This window comes from Anas platyrhynchos, chromosome 5 (assembly GCF_047663525.1).
Source record: "Anas platyrhynchos isolate ZD024472 breed Pekin duck chromosome 5, IASCAAS_PekinDuck_T2T, whole genome shotgun sequence".
Taxonomy (NCBI): domain Eukaryota; kingdom Metazoa; phylum Chordata; class Aves; order Anseriformes; family Anatidae; genus Anas; species Anas platyrhynchos.
Genome location: NC_092591.1, coordinates 36,063,253 through 36,077,279, shown reverse-complemented (window position 1 = coordinate 36,077,279; position 14,027 = coordinate 36,063,253). Strand labels below are relative to the sequence as shown.

At 40.4% G+C, this 14,027-nt stretch overlaps 1 protein-coding gene across 12 annotated transcripts in view; it reads left to right on the top strand.

Moving 5' to 3' along the window:
• Positions 1 to 14,027, top strand: part of SIPA1L1 (signal induced proliferation associated 1 like 1) — a 202,704-nt gene that overhangs the window by 66,788 nt on the left and 121,889 nt on the right. For 2 of the 12 annotated variants that reach the window (XM_027458310.3, XM_038180715.2), the window contains one exon: positions 4,011 to 4,077. The exons of 7 other annotated variants lie outside the window; for them this stretch is intronic. The gene's annotated coding sequence lies outside the window, so the exon portion shown is untranslated. Of the gene's footprint in view, positions 1 to 276; positions 374 to 4,010; positions 4,078 to 14,027 lie in introns of all 12 variants that reach the window. 3 more of the 12 variants (XM_027458308.3, XM_038180714.2, XM_027458309.3) reach the window with 2 other exon arrangements.

The window sequence follows — 14,027 nt, the reverse complement described above, 5'->3', positions numbered from 1 at the left end:
CAGAATGTGTTCCAGGAGAAAACCACTTGATTCAGAGAGAGGGTGATAAAAGAAGGTTGTTATTGTTACAGTGAGAAACTTCTCATCTAGGCACTCTGAGATGAGTGCATCTGAGCTGCAGAAACTTAATAGGTTTATGGTTTCATAAATCTTTCTAAGAAGCCAGAAAGAACAACAAGCAGAATTTCCACAATATCCCTTTATGTTTTGAAAAAGACTTCACCCTTTGATTTCCCATTCAAACTTTGTTCCCACCTATGGTCTTTCTGCTTCCAGGATTTGCTGTGCTATGATTCATCTCAACCTCTTAGCGACAGCCACCGGCAGCTTTTGCTGAAGCTTCCCTTGCCAGCCTCCTTAGGAATTTGGGTAGGTAAGAGTCCCTGCTCTGCTCTGTACTGTCTGGCGGTCATCCTTTCCAGTAATGCTAGTTGCCCTGAACTCAGCGTTGGCTTTGGGACTACCACTAACGTGCAGTGTTTCAAGCAGTACAGAAGGGGCGTTCTCCAGCAGAACGGTTTAGGCTGGCGTCCCCTGAGTGCCAGCCCATACCCGAGTCTGTGGCTGAACGCATCCTCTCCATGTGAGAGCTTTTTCAGGAAGCAGATGCGAGGGAGCTAGATGGCTATTCCCCCCGGCTTCCTGCTAGGTATTTGTAGAAGCGTTCCTAAAAGCAGGTTGGACTCTGTTCAGACTCTTACAGAACGCATGGTTTTGTCACATTTTCAAAAGCACAGTAGTTCTTGTAGGTGGTTTCTTTTAATCTACTTGTGAAACTAAACTTGTTTTGTAAGGAAGAAAGGGATGATTACTCTGAATGTGCCTGACTGATTCTTGGAAAAGACTGGCTTTTAGTATGTGGTCCATTCTTTCACTGACCCTATAATATACTTTTAGGGAGGTTATGAAAAGATAAAGAGGATGTTGCAAGCACGAGATGCTGCAGTTCTGTCCATACAGCCCTACCCTCTGCCTTGTATCAGTGCAAGCCCTTTGCAGGTGTGTAATGACTCCAGCTCAAGAAGGCATAGCAGGAAGACTGGAGAATTGCAGTGCGTGGTTTTGGTTTTTGCCAGGGGGATGGGGAGTGGTGGTGTTGCTTTTACAAAGAGGCAGGGGTGGATTCGCTTTCAGAGGGATCAGCATCCTGATCTAACACAACACGTTGCACAAGGTGTAGTGCTGCCTGAAGGGAGAAGACCAGAACACTTGCTAGGGACCACAGGGAGAACATCTGGACATGGATCAGCTAAAGCTGATTTGCAGCCAGACACTAACACTCTTCATCAGAAGTGCAGGTACAGCCCCTTCCACTGAACTCCTTATGATGATCTGTTTATTGACAAATGTTGAAAATTACAGACGTAGGATATGTAAAGGGAGTCTAGATTTAGAAACAACAAGCACTGTAATAAACGTTGCTACTAAAGAAAAAATCCTCCCTTGAAACATGGTTTCATCAGCCTGTGGGATGTTTAAAGAAACAAATAAGTTTCTTATTTGAGCGAATTAGGTGCATGCAACTTTGTTCACTAGTTGAAACCGTTTCCCAGGGTTATTTTAAAAATTGCTTAATTTTGCCTCTAATTATACAGATTTGCATTTACAACTGAATATATTTTAACTAGTAACTGTTCTTAAGGCTTGTGAGCTCATAAGCTCATATTTCTGTAGACCCAGCCTCATTGAAATCAGGAGGTTTTACGGTTGCGAGCTAAGCTTATTTGTAAAGCGTAACCACATTAACAGGTGACTCTTCTAAAAATAGCAATGTGCTCAATAAAGCCAATCTTCGCTTGTTTCAGATTCCTTTACATATCTATTTAGATTCTGTATTTAGGGGCAAGGCTCTCAGCAGCATAGATTTCAAGTTCTGTCAGATTCTCCACATCCTTACATTAGTAGTGACAGAATAAAAGTTGAGACATTCTGCATGCAGAGTAGTCAGACTGCTGCCTTCTCCTTGACCTGCACTTAAAATTACAAAAGGACTGGGAGAGGGAAGAGGAAGGGATGGTCAATGTGACTAAGTGGCTAATACCGACCTGAAGTTATATTTGGTAGGCTGTTTTTAAAGCTCCTGGCTTTATCTCTGCTATTCCTGTTGACAGGTCAAAGCCCTGTGGCATTTATCACTGTGGCAGTAAGACGTGGGTGCATGGGGTGGGCTTGAGGTGGGAAAGGATTTGCCTCAGTGATTATTGCTCTTCCACAGGGGCCGATTTAAGACTATGTAGTGCTGTGCTTTCTGTCATGGGAGACAGCAGCTGGATGGGAAGCATTTCTCTGAGAATGGCCAATGGGAGACAGACAGAGCTATGTAGCATTTTCGCGATTTGCAGGTTTTCCTTCTTTTTTTTCTTCCCAGAAACTTCCTGAAGGTTTAGTTGGTGTTTGTACAAATTGTGTTAGTCTTCAAGTCCAAACAAAGATAGGGATAAGCCCTACAATTACTGTTTAGAAGTAACCTCATTATGAATAAAGGAAGGATGTTGCTTAGGGAGTGAGGGTGTGTTTTTCTGTATGCATGCAGGTATCTGAGAAAGGGAGTAGGGACATTAGATGCTCTCATTGAGGCTTAAGTGTTCCCAAGTTAGAGATTGGCTTCCATTCTGGTTTTCTAATGCAACACTGCAGTGGTAACTGACTGTAAATGGAAAAGAAATGGGAAGTGCTTAGTATATTTTTACCTTCTTTTATGTCTAAAACAGTGCAGTGAATTAATAGAAGTTGGTAGTGCTGTAGCTGGGAGATGAAATAATGTACTCCAGAACTGGAGAACAACTGCAGTTGTACCCTTCAGTTGAACAAAACTGGTTAATGTTCATAATAACTAAACATGCCCTTTGTAATAGGAAACGGATGTTCTTGAGAAAAGTCTCACCTTTATTTCACTATGTATGAGACTGAAAGAATTGCATATTCTTTCATTTAAGGCACAATGAAAAATGAAAAGAGCCTTGGATCGCTTAGGTTTTTGACTATCTGTAAGGTGGAAAGGTCATTGTGCTTTGATCACTGTTCTGTTATCACCGAGTGGCTGGGGTTGGCAGGGCCCCCTGGAGCCCACCTGATCCAAGCTCAGGCAGAGCCACCCTGAGCAGGGTGCCCAGGCCCACACCCAGGTGGCTTTTGAAGATCTCCAAGGAGGAGACAGACTCCTGGAGCTCCTCTCTGGGCAGCCTGTGCCAGTGCTCAGCCACCCTCGCAGTAAAGAAGCGCTTTGTGATGTTCAAGTGGAGTCTCCTGTGCTTCAGTCTGTGCCCATTGCCTCTTGTCCTGTTGTTGGGCACCACTGAAAAGAGTCTGGCTTTGTCCTCCTGGCACCCTCCCTTCAGCTATTTATAGATGTTGGTACCTAAATGATTGAAGTGGTGTGGACAGTAATAATTATTTTTCGTTGCTGTTACGGGCACCTGTTGACTAGGCAGGCTAGGAATGATGATACACACGCTATGTCTGCAAACTTCCCAATTTCAAAATGGTTAGACACACCCAAGTTAACTTTAATCTAGCTAGCCTGGATTAAAAAAGATTGCAAGGATTTAACAGCGTGGATTTTAGTACAGCCTGATGGAGACTGTCAAGGAGTCTGGGTGCTTAATCACTGCAATCCTGTGCCCTGGAAAATGAGTGGGTTTTGTAAAACGCTTCTGTTACTGAATTCTGTAGTTTGCATAGATGTGAAGAGCTGCTGGTGGATGAGATGCGTATATCATACTGCGTGTGAATTTTTCCTGGTTTTCTCTTTAAAATGTGGAATGCAGTATAACGTCAAATTATTAACTCTGTACTTAGTACTGTGTGTGATTATAGCTGTACAGCAATTAATAAACAAGGTGTTTTCTGTAATAGATGCTTTGTGGGAATGGCTGGTGAAGCATGAGCAACCCTGGTGTTTTGAGTTTCTGCATGGCTTAGCTTGCATATTGCTAAATTATAATATGCTGTGCTTCTTAAGCTTCAATAGCAACAGATTTCTGCAGTTAAAATATTTCTCATTTTTGCAGGTTAGTAATAAGTCTGCTATTAAATCTGAGACTGAACAGAAATGGAATCTGTGAAGCAGGGAAAAAAGTAAGCTTGTGGACTGAATTTTATTTTACATTTTTAAAACCAGAAGGGACCAAGGAAACAGCATAATTGGAATTGGGAAGTGTGAACTTCATTCCTGTGCTGCCCTTGACTAGTTGCATTATTTCTCTGCTTCATTTTTTTCTGTAAAAGGAAAATGCTTGTTTCCTTTGAAGTGTTTTGAGAACATAAGCAACTGCTACTCCTTCATCTGCATTGACCATTAGATTTCCTAAATTCATGCTTCAGAACAGACACCCCAAGTTGAAATAAAGGGTTTATTTGGAAAGCATCCAGTTTCAACGAAAACATTTCTGGGATTTTGGAAATGAGCAATCCTTAAAGGATTCCATCTCTCTGAGAACAGAAGAAGCATCGTTTCTAGCCTGAATTTGTTTAGGTGTAGTTTCCATTCATTGGTGGTTTTTTTAATATATATCTTTGCTGGATGAAAGATCAAATTCCTTCTGTCAAATTCCTTCTGTCTCTTACTCACTATATTCTTTCTGTAGGCATTTTATTTTTTTCTCCAGTTTTTCAGCATCACTCTTAAACTGTAAAAGCAAGAACTAATTGCAGTTTCTTTGTGTCAAACGAAGTAACATAACTGCTTTGCTCTCTTACTTCGTATTTTTGCTTGTTTAAACGTGAGTGGATTGCATAGGATTAGCCACAGCTATGTGTTTGGAGTTTTCTGTTGCATACACAGATTCAAGGAAGCTAACTAGTGAACGGGAGTAATGCACAAAGCTGTCACCTGTGCAGATCAGAGTTCACACTTTCCACTTAAGATCAGAGAAGGTGAGCTCGCTTTTCAGTCTAATTGCGCTCACTGCTTATGCATAATGCAGGACCGCAACTTAACTCTGCGCCGTTTGATGAAAGATAAAGATCAGAGTCAATGAGACAATGTGATGTTAGCTTTACAGATCCCAGCAGCATGAGGCATTACTCATGTCTTTTTATGTATATAACATAGCATATGTGTACATACACATTGTTATGTGAATGCTGCATAGCTTGTGTTAGCAGCAATGCAATTAATAAATAGCATTTCCTGTTACTACTGTGCTGAAAAGCCTATACAAATTAAGAGTATTTTTATTCATGCTTCTATATGTTGTTAGATGACAGTCACTAATTCGTTCCATTATTTCCATATTTGAAGGCTTAGTACTAGGATACAGTTCTTTGTTACCTCAAAGCCATGCTGTTTATTGTATTGACCTTTATTAGAGCTAATTTTTTCCCTGTGTGTTTTTTTTTTTTTTAAGCATGTGTAAATAACCATTTTTTTAACAAAGGAAGCTTATAATTTGCAGAAGTTGCAAACAATTTCCTAACTCATTGGGGTAGCTGAAAACTCAGCTTTGGTTTTGTGTGTGGTATTTTTACAGAAGCAAGCTGAATGTCTTAGCATGTGGTTGAGCTGCAAGCTCTCCCATGCCTCTGCATCCCCAGTAGGAATGGAGGGAGAAGGGAGCAAGATGTCTCATTATATCTCATTGAACTTTTGCATCCAGGTATACTAGAAAATACAGCTTCTGGTCGGGTAGTTGTGGTACAAGACATGCTGGAGAAGATGAGTTTTTGCTTCTTTTTTTCAACCAGTCTTGTCTGTGGGCATGGGTCTTAAAGACCTTGTGTTCTTAGTATGACAGTGATGTGTTGGGGGTAAAAGCCACTACTGTTCTCACTTCCTCACACTTCTGTGCAGTCAGAGATGTGTAATTACAGTAATTGTAAAGACCACAGCCCAGAGGTGCAGTAAAAGTGAGTGTGTATAGTAGGACAGATAGGATTTGGAAAGTACTGGATGATCATTGTTTCAATTCAGGTTTAATTTTGATTTTTCTTCTTGCTCTTTTTTTTGTTCTTTTCTTTTTCCCCTTTGTTTTGTCTAAGGCATGTTATTTCAATGTAGCTTCCCCCTTTTTATTTGTCTTTTACTCTCTTCTAGCACCCGTGGTAGGGGTCTTTGCAGAGGGAAGCGAAGTTGATGTTGAGAACCAGCACGCCATTCCTTTTTCTGAGAAGGAATAATTCCTGCTGTAGTCTCTCTACTTGAAAACAATTGGTGTTGGGAGGAGGTTGTTTGGAAAGAGGATGAGCTGCAAAATAACTGGGGGCTGAGTGCCTTTCCAGCTGGGATTAATTTAGTATCACAAGTTTATAGCATTCTTTAAACATTTACATGCTAGGCCGTGAGGGAGTGAAGGGGGACAGATATGCATTCCTTGCAAATCTTTGCTCTTTGCCTCTGTCCTTGACTATAAAAGGGAAGCAGGGATAGATTTGATAAGGTTTCAGAGAAAAGAACAGGTAAAGCCAGTGGCTATTTAATATCTTTGCTGTGAAATTAAATTGTGGGCTAAAGCACTCCCTCTTGGATTGTTCTGCCAAGAAGTCATCGTGCCTTCATTACTAAAGGCTAATCCAGGTTTTTCAGCTTTGTTTTTATTAAGATGAGTTCGATGTAGAGAGGAACGTTGAGACTTGCAACCACCTCAAAAGAGCAGGTTAGATATTTGGACAAGTTGGATGCGTTTTCTCGTACATTAAAGTCTTAGCTATTGTCTTTCATCCAGAAATCATGTTCTAGTTAGCTTAACTGTATTTGGTTAAATTAAACGTCCCTCTAGCCTAGTAGTGCTGCCTCTGACAGAGACAAGCAGCAGATGTGGAAACATGTAGGAAAGGTTTGTAGCTGTAGGCCAACTTGGTGACCTACCAAGGACTTGCTGAATTGGGATGTCCAGAATCTTTTGCTCTTTGTTGCCCTCCTCTTTTTTTTTTCTTTTCCTTGAGAAGAGCAGTGTTGCATTTGGTACTCAATGTAGGAATTGCGTGAAGTGGCATGACAAAAAAATTTCTCAGAATAATTCACAACGCTGTGTACAGGCGTCTTTGTCATTGGTTGTAGTGGTGGGTTTTTGGTAGTTTGTGTTTATCCTATGGTGAGAGTTGGAGCATTAATAAAAGAATACAGGTATCTCTGTACTACTCAGTGTCACAAATTCTGCAAGGAATTTAGAAATGCCAGGTAATATTGGTAATGGGTCTGCTTTCCATACTTGATTATCTGTTATCAGTACGGCACTTAACGGTAGGTGCTTCAGAGCTGTGAATCATTGCAGCGTGTAACATTTTTCCAGGATTTGGGCCCCTGTACTCATGGATAGGGCTTAAACTTTCCGGGTTTTACTGCAGGTGAATAATTGCATGTGCAAAGTCATTTTTACTACATTACAAAATTTTACATTTACTACGTTACAAAAATGCTACAGCATTTTTATTACCTATTTTTAGTGTTACCCACTGTGTTGACAAAATTTCCTTGTGCATTTTTCTAGGATAGCTGTGCAGTTGCATACCTCTAGGCCATAGAAGTCCTCAGACAGTGACCAAAATTGGTTTGTAAGGTTTCATATTGAATCTTTAGAGCTGATTAAATTGTGACTGACCTAAAGTTTTATGTAATAGGGATCTATAAGCTGTTTTCTCATTTTGCCTATTTAATGAAAACAGAGGTTTAGTCTTTCCCCTTAGATGAGTGAATTCTGAAGGAAAGCAGTGTAAGAAACGTTATGGAGACCCTCAGAGCTTGACCACACATGTGGGAAATTGAGAGGCTGTTAGTAAATACTTTGAAATTCTGCTACCAGAGGCATCAATGAAACATCACCATTAAACAGAATTGTAAGGTCCAGCAAAAACTGCTGGTCCTGGAAAAAAATGCTTAGTCTTTTATAACCAAAGAACTGGTGTCAACGGTTTGGTTGTTTCCTGTCAGACTTGGATTCCAGTATATGGCAAAAATTTGTGAAGTCATCTTCGTTTTCTTTTAGTAAGCTGTAGAGAACTGACGCCTTTCTTTTCCCTTTTTGAGGTAGAACCAACTTTTGAGGCAGGGTTTTGGTTTTGGTGATCCAGCTATGAGTATTGTAGAGACTGGTACTTGTACTGTTTTCTCAACTGTAAATACAATTTGCCAATAAAACAACTTTATTTTAGGACCTATGCAGTGATAATACTCCATTCTAAATTGACTGATGGGGTGTTGAAATAGTACTTCTTGCTTGGCATTCACATTGCCAGTACATCATGCTAATCTTGGCAAGTATGAATTTAAAACATCTTTCTTTCTTGCCTCCTCTCCCCCCCCAGTTAATCCATTCAGGCATAAAACATAATTTTCATCTTTTTCTTATTTAATCTGTATTGGGTTACTTTCATAGGGTTTGGGTTTGTGGCTTATGGTATCAGATTTTTAGTTCATCAGACCTGTAATTTCAGATTTAGTGTTTGAAAATTTGTACAGTAAGTACTTCTGACAAGGAATTGCAGAACTATAGTTGAAGTTTTTTTTGGTAATGAACATTATCAAAAACTTTGTGGCAGAGGAGAGTACGTGGTACATGAAGTTCCTTCTTATTTTTATAGTACCAAACTGCAAAGTCTATTAAAGCATAGAGGGCTCAGAGATGTTATCTTGTACAGTGTTATACTTTGTTCCTTTGTATTAGAGAGGAAGGAGGTGTTTGGAGAAATCTTGTTCCTGGACTGAGCAGCTGATAAGCGCACCCCCTAACACTCGTTTCCAACCCCCTCACCCTCCTTTTAAACTTCTCTGTGGTAAGAAATAGGGGAATCTGCCTTTATGAAATGATGATGAAATTATTGCAGACAATGTGCTCTTAGGTAAGTTTAAGTGTGTTTAGTTAAAAGTATTTATTGTAGATTTGGAGCCTGGAATTTTTATTCCTGTGGTTCATTTTTGTTCCGAAACAACTTTTTTTTTTTTTAGTAGTGAAGAATTTCTTATGACAAAGCAGCCTTTCTGAAAGGGGAGAAAAGAGCATCTACTGTAACGGGAGAAAACAATTGGAGGCAACCTGTTTTATGAGGTGCTGTTTAGAAAGCAGTGTGGCAGGTGTAATGCTTGGTGGTGGTAATGTCTTTTAAGTGTTCAGGAAATACTTGTATGTTAAGGAGAACAGGAAACTTGTATTGCATTTTTCCATGTGGGTCTTCATCATGAAAGTATTCATCTTACCATGTTACTAGCTTTTATGTATATCTAATTCAACTATTACAGCTAATTAAGGATTTGAGAAAATAATCCTGTAAAATGTTTCTGCTGTAAAAAGAAAAAAGTACAAAAATGTATCTGAATTTGGTGTATATTCAGGAGGTATATACGTGTACATGGTGTATGTTCAGTATGTGTTACTTGAGGAGTTGGAAGATGCTTTGCAGCATAGGGCACAAATCAGTATGAACTTGAGTTTAGCCAGTTTTTGTTAGTCATTATATACTCACCTTTATTACCCTAGCTTTGTTTTTACTCCATGTTCACCGAATAATGTGTCTCTGCTTGTAATCTAGTATTGCTCTAGGATAGCTGTGCAGCCATTATTTTTATTATTGGCAAATGTGCATCTGGATGACCTTGTTCTGGTCATATAGGATAGTGTAACAACAGGGAAATAACATTCCACAGGAGTTCTGGGGACAAGAGTCAGTTTTTATGTTCATTTGAGGGAAAAAATACAAAGAAAATGCCAATTGTGATGAAGATGCAGAATCTACAGATTTGTCAAGTAATGGAAATATTTAGAGCATATATAGAAAGATTTATTCCTCGACCATCTTGCCACGTTGTGTGGATTTGTGCTCCTGGTATCTGATGCATTTTAAACAAAGGCAATGGTTTTACTTGTCCTCTTTTGCTGTAACACGATATGTTGGGAATTCACATGAATCAAAGATGACCCTGAGTGTGAGATAGCACTGTAAATTCTCTGCTAGTCAGAGAAAATATTTTTGTGTTATCAGCTAGATTTAGTAACTATTTCATTGAGTCCTTTAGTCTTGAGAATTTTTACAGTGTGTATTGTAGTGCATGAATTACACTGCTAAGTGTATGTAATGTAATGATAGAACAGGAGGTACCTCAGCATAGTTTCCCTTTATCATAACAATAGGATCAATATAAAACATAACACATTTCAGACCAGTATGTTGTGGTTTTTATGTAAACCAGACGGTGCTTTCTTGTATTTTGATGGGTACTGACTTATAAATCCAGTCAAAAACTAGCATTTGTCTGTCAGAACGAGGCTGGATGTATAAGCATCTTTATTCTGACAAAAGAAAAGAAACACATACACAAAAAATATGAAAAAGTAATCACACACAGAATCACACAGAATCTCTAGGTTGGAAGAGACCTCAAGATCATCGAGTCCAACCTCTAACCTAACACTAACAGTCCCCACTAAACCATATCCCTAAGCTCTACATCTAAACGTCTTTTGAAGACTTCCAGGGATGGTGACTCCACCACCTCCCTGGGCAGCCCGTTCCAGTGCCTCACAACCCTTTCAGTAAAGAAATTCTTCCTAACATCTAACCTAAAACTCCCCTGGCGCAACTTTAGCCCATTCCCCCTCGTCCTGTCACCAGGCACATGGGATAACAGGCCAACCCCCACCTCGCTACAGCCTCCCTTAATGTACTTATACATAGCAATAAGGTCACCCCTGAGCCTCCTCTTCTCTAGGCTGAACAAGCCCAGCTCCTTCAGCCGCTCCTCATAGGACTTGCTCTCCAGGCCCCTCACCAGCTTCGTCGCCCTTCTTTGGACCCGCTCAAGCACCTCGATGTCCTTCTTGTAGCGAGGGGCCCAAAACCGAACACAGTACTCGAGGTGCGGCCTCACCAGAGCCGAGTACAGGGGGACGATCACCTCCCTAGCCCTGCTGGTCACAGTGTTTCTGATACAAGCCAGGATGCCGTTGGCCTTCTTGGCCACCTGAGCACACTGCTGGCTCATATTCAGCCGACTGTCCACCATCACTCCCAGGTTCTTCTCTGCCTGGCAGCTCTCCAACCATTCCTCTCCCAGCCTGTAGCTCTGCTTGGGGTTATTGCGCCCCAGGTGCAGGACCCGGCACTTGGCCTTGTTAAACTTCATGCAGTTAATGTAACTATCTGTCCTCCCTACCCCCAAAAGTAAAACCTGATCCCAGGGAGTTTTACTGATGATACTGAGACACCTCTGGCTAACCTATTCAAGACTGAAATCCTTCACAGTGATGTAGGATTTCTTTTCTGGACTTCAGTAGATGTTTAGACAGCTGTTAATTCTCTAGTGCCATTTTTTCATTTTATTTTGGCGCTCAGTGGATAAGAGGGTGGATTCTTATAGATTTACTCCGTATTTAAACAAAATCTTTGTCTAAAAATGGAAATGCTGGACCAGGAGCAATGAGCTTAGAATTATATTGCAGACTGCCACTGATTAATAACACCACCGTCCCTTTTGATCATCAGTCTCTCCATATAAACTGCTTTCTAGCCTTTTAAAGGCATTGAGTCCTCAATGGATTTTTCACACAACACGGTGCAATTTGGAGGCTGATGGTTGCAAAGTCCTGTTAGTGAGTGAGATTGGTGTTGCAGTACTTAAGAGCTCACCACTGTTTGTGCAGGCTTTTAAGTTTCCAAAATGTAGGAGAGAAATACTTTGGGAAATGTTTTCAGATGGAAAACAGTATATTAGGAGAGCTCAATCTCCTCTAGGATGATGATAACATTATCGCTATTCCCTGGTTTACATAGCACTTTTCTCTCCTCAGGTGTAATGGTTTTGCCCTGTTCAGGTCAATATTGGTAACTTGTTTTCTTTTACTGTGCTGTTTTAAGTTTGTCTCCAACTTATTTGCCAGATTCCTGACATTTTGCTTCTGATAATGCAGATGTAAGGAAAAAGAGATGTTAAAAACAAATCCTCTTAAAACTTCACACCTATTCTACATTCAAAATAGGTAACTGGGGTGTTCTGAATGCTGTTTCTGAAAATGGATGCTCGTGTGTAACTGAAAACACTGCGTTCTGTGCTCAGCGTCAGAGAAAAGAGTGCTTTTCTGTCCATATGTCAGTGGTTACTTTCTCTCCCCTGGCAGCACTGCAAGTACTTTTCCTGGAAGTGGGCTACTTTTGCATTCCTTCAGGTGCGTGCCTGTTGGACCTGGAAGTCGTGTTCTAGTTCACAGATAATTTAGTATAGTCCTGGAGATGTAATCAAACTCTTTTTCTGTCCTTCAGCAAATATTTTCACATGATATATAAAAAGTCTTGGATTTTCAAACTGCTTTGCGTGTTATTCCAGCTTGTAGATCTCTGAACTAGTGAAAATGCATGCATATTCTTAAAAGGAAAGGGGGGAACAGTGTCTGATTCTGTGGTTTTGGCCTTTGCAAGTGTGTGTTTGCCACTGTTTCCATCTACCAGATCACAGAAGCTAACTTGTTTATGTGAATAACTTAAAATTATCCACATGCCTTGCTGGTAGAAATTTAATGAACGAATTGGGGGTAAAACCTAAACAAAAGTTGCTGAAAGTCTGAATTCTTTGAAGGACTGAACGATGGCGTCAGACTTTGGTATGTGCTGTTAACACTTCAGCTCTGATACGTGCTCTGGGTGTCTCTGTACTGGTGTAAATACGCCGGATTTGGCAAAGTATGAGTTGTAATATTTATTATTGCTGTTTCATAGGGAAGTTGAAAAATAACATGGGAGCTAAAATGCTTGTGTGTGCAGGGCTAAAATGTGTCCATGCACATCTGTACGTAAAGTATAATCCTGTAATATTAAAGGTATAAACATGGCATATGACAAGTTTAATCTTCTGGTAGGCTTTGGTGGCCTGGGTGAGATCCAGACTCAATGTGAGCTGCCTGAGCCGGCACGCTATAGAAAAGCTACCAATAGAGCTGACTTATTCTTAATGAATTTGAGAATGGCATTGGTATTTTTCAAAATTAAAAAGGCAATGCTCCTCATTTTTTCTTGAATGTGGATGTGATTTGTAGCCCACCAACAATTTGGAATATCTCTGCTGGTGCTGTAATTTCACCCAGGAAGACTTGGAGGGAATTCTTGGTAATGTATTCCGTGTTGGTATTGCTAACCACCTACGTGCATGTGTGCTGTTTTTGTGCTGTTCCTATCTGGGCAAGACTAGGACTGACTTAAAGGTCTTTTTGCCTGAGTCAGAACAATATAAAAATGCAGAGAAGGAGGTTCTTGGCTTGCGAAGATGTAAAATGCCAGACAAATGGGTGGCCTGTGTGAATATTTTTGTTGTATTACATCTGTCATTTCAGCAGACTTGCAGTACTTCAGCAGCATGCAGTATTGATGGATACCTTACAAATGCCTGATGCAATACCCACCTTGGGACCGTCTGCTTGACGGGTCTCCCTGTGGTTACTGGAACCCAGGAAAGCACCACAGGTCAAAAATGCAATTCAAGTACCATGGCACAGCTACATGTGCTGAAAGCTGAAACCATTGCGACTGGAAACTGTCCACAAACCTCTAATGCCTCTTCTCCTAAATGTTTGCTGTTTGACGAGTTTCCTGTGAAATACTGAACTAGCATCCAATGCCCATTACTGGTCCTCCAATTACATGACTCAGGGTGAAAACCCCCACTCCATGAAGATACCATTTCTTTCTTACTTTATTTGGTTCTGTGAAATAGATCTAAATCTGCCTAAACAATAAGATCAAGGCATTGAAGAGCAACACGAGACAAAATAAACAGATGCAGATTCAGTCTGGTTTAGTAGATTTTTTTCCGTGTACGTTTTCTGCTAACGTCTACTTCAAGAATGGGCTTCTGTTTAATCTGTCAGGTCTGGGAAAGCATTTTAAGTGCAAAACAAGTAGAAAATAATTTCAAATAGCTGAAGGTCTGAACATGTAGTTGCATAGCAGAGTTTAATATTAGCTTGCCTTTTGTGACCTGAAGGAAAATTCAGGGCTATTTGCTAAAAGTAAAAATTGCAAGGCCTAAACCAATTGAATTATGTTACTGACAGGAGGAATATGATACACTGCTGAGCAAAGATTGGTTTTCTTTTCCATCTCTGCTCTTC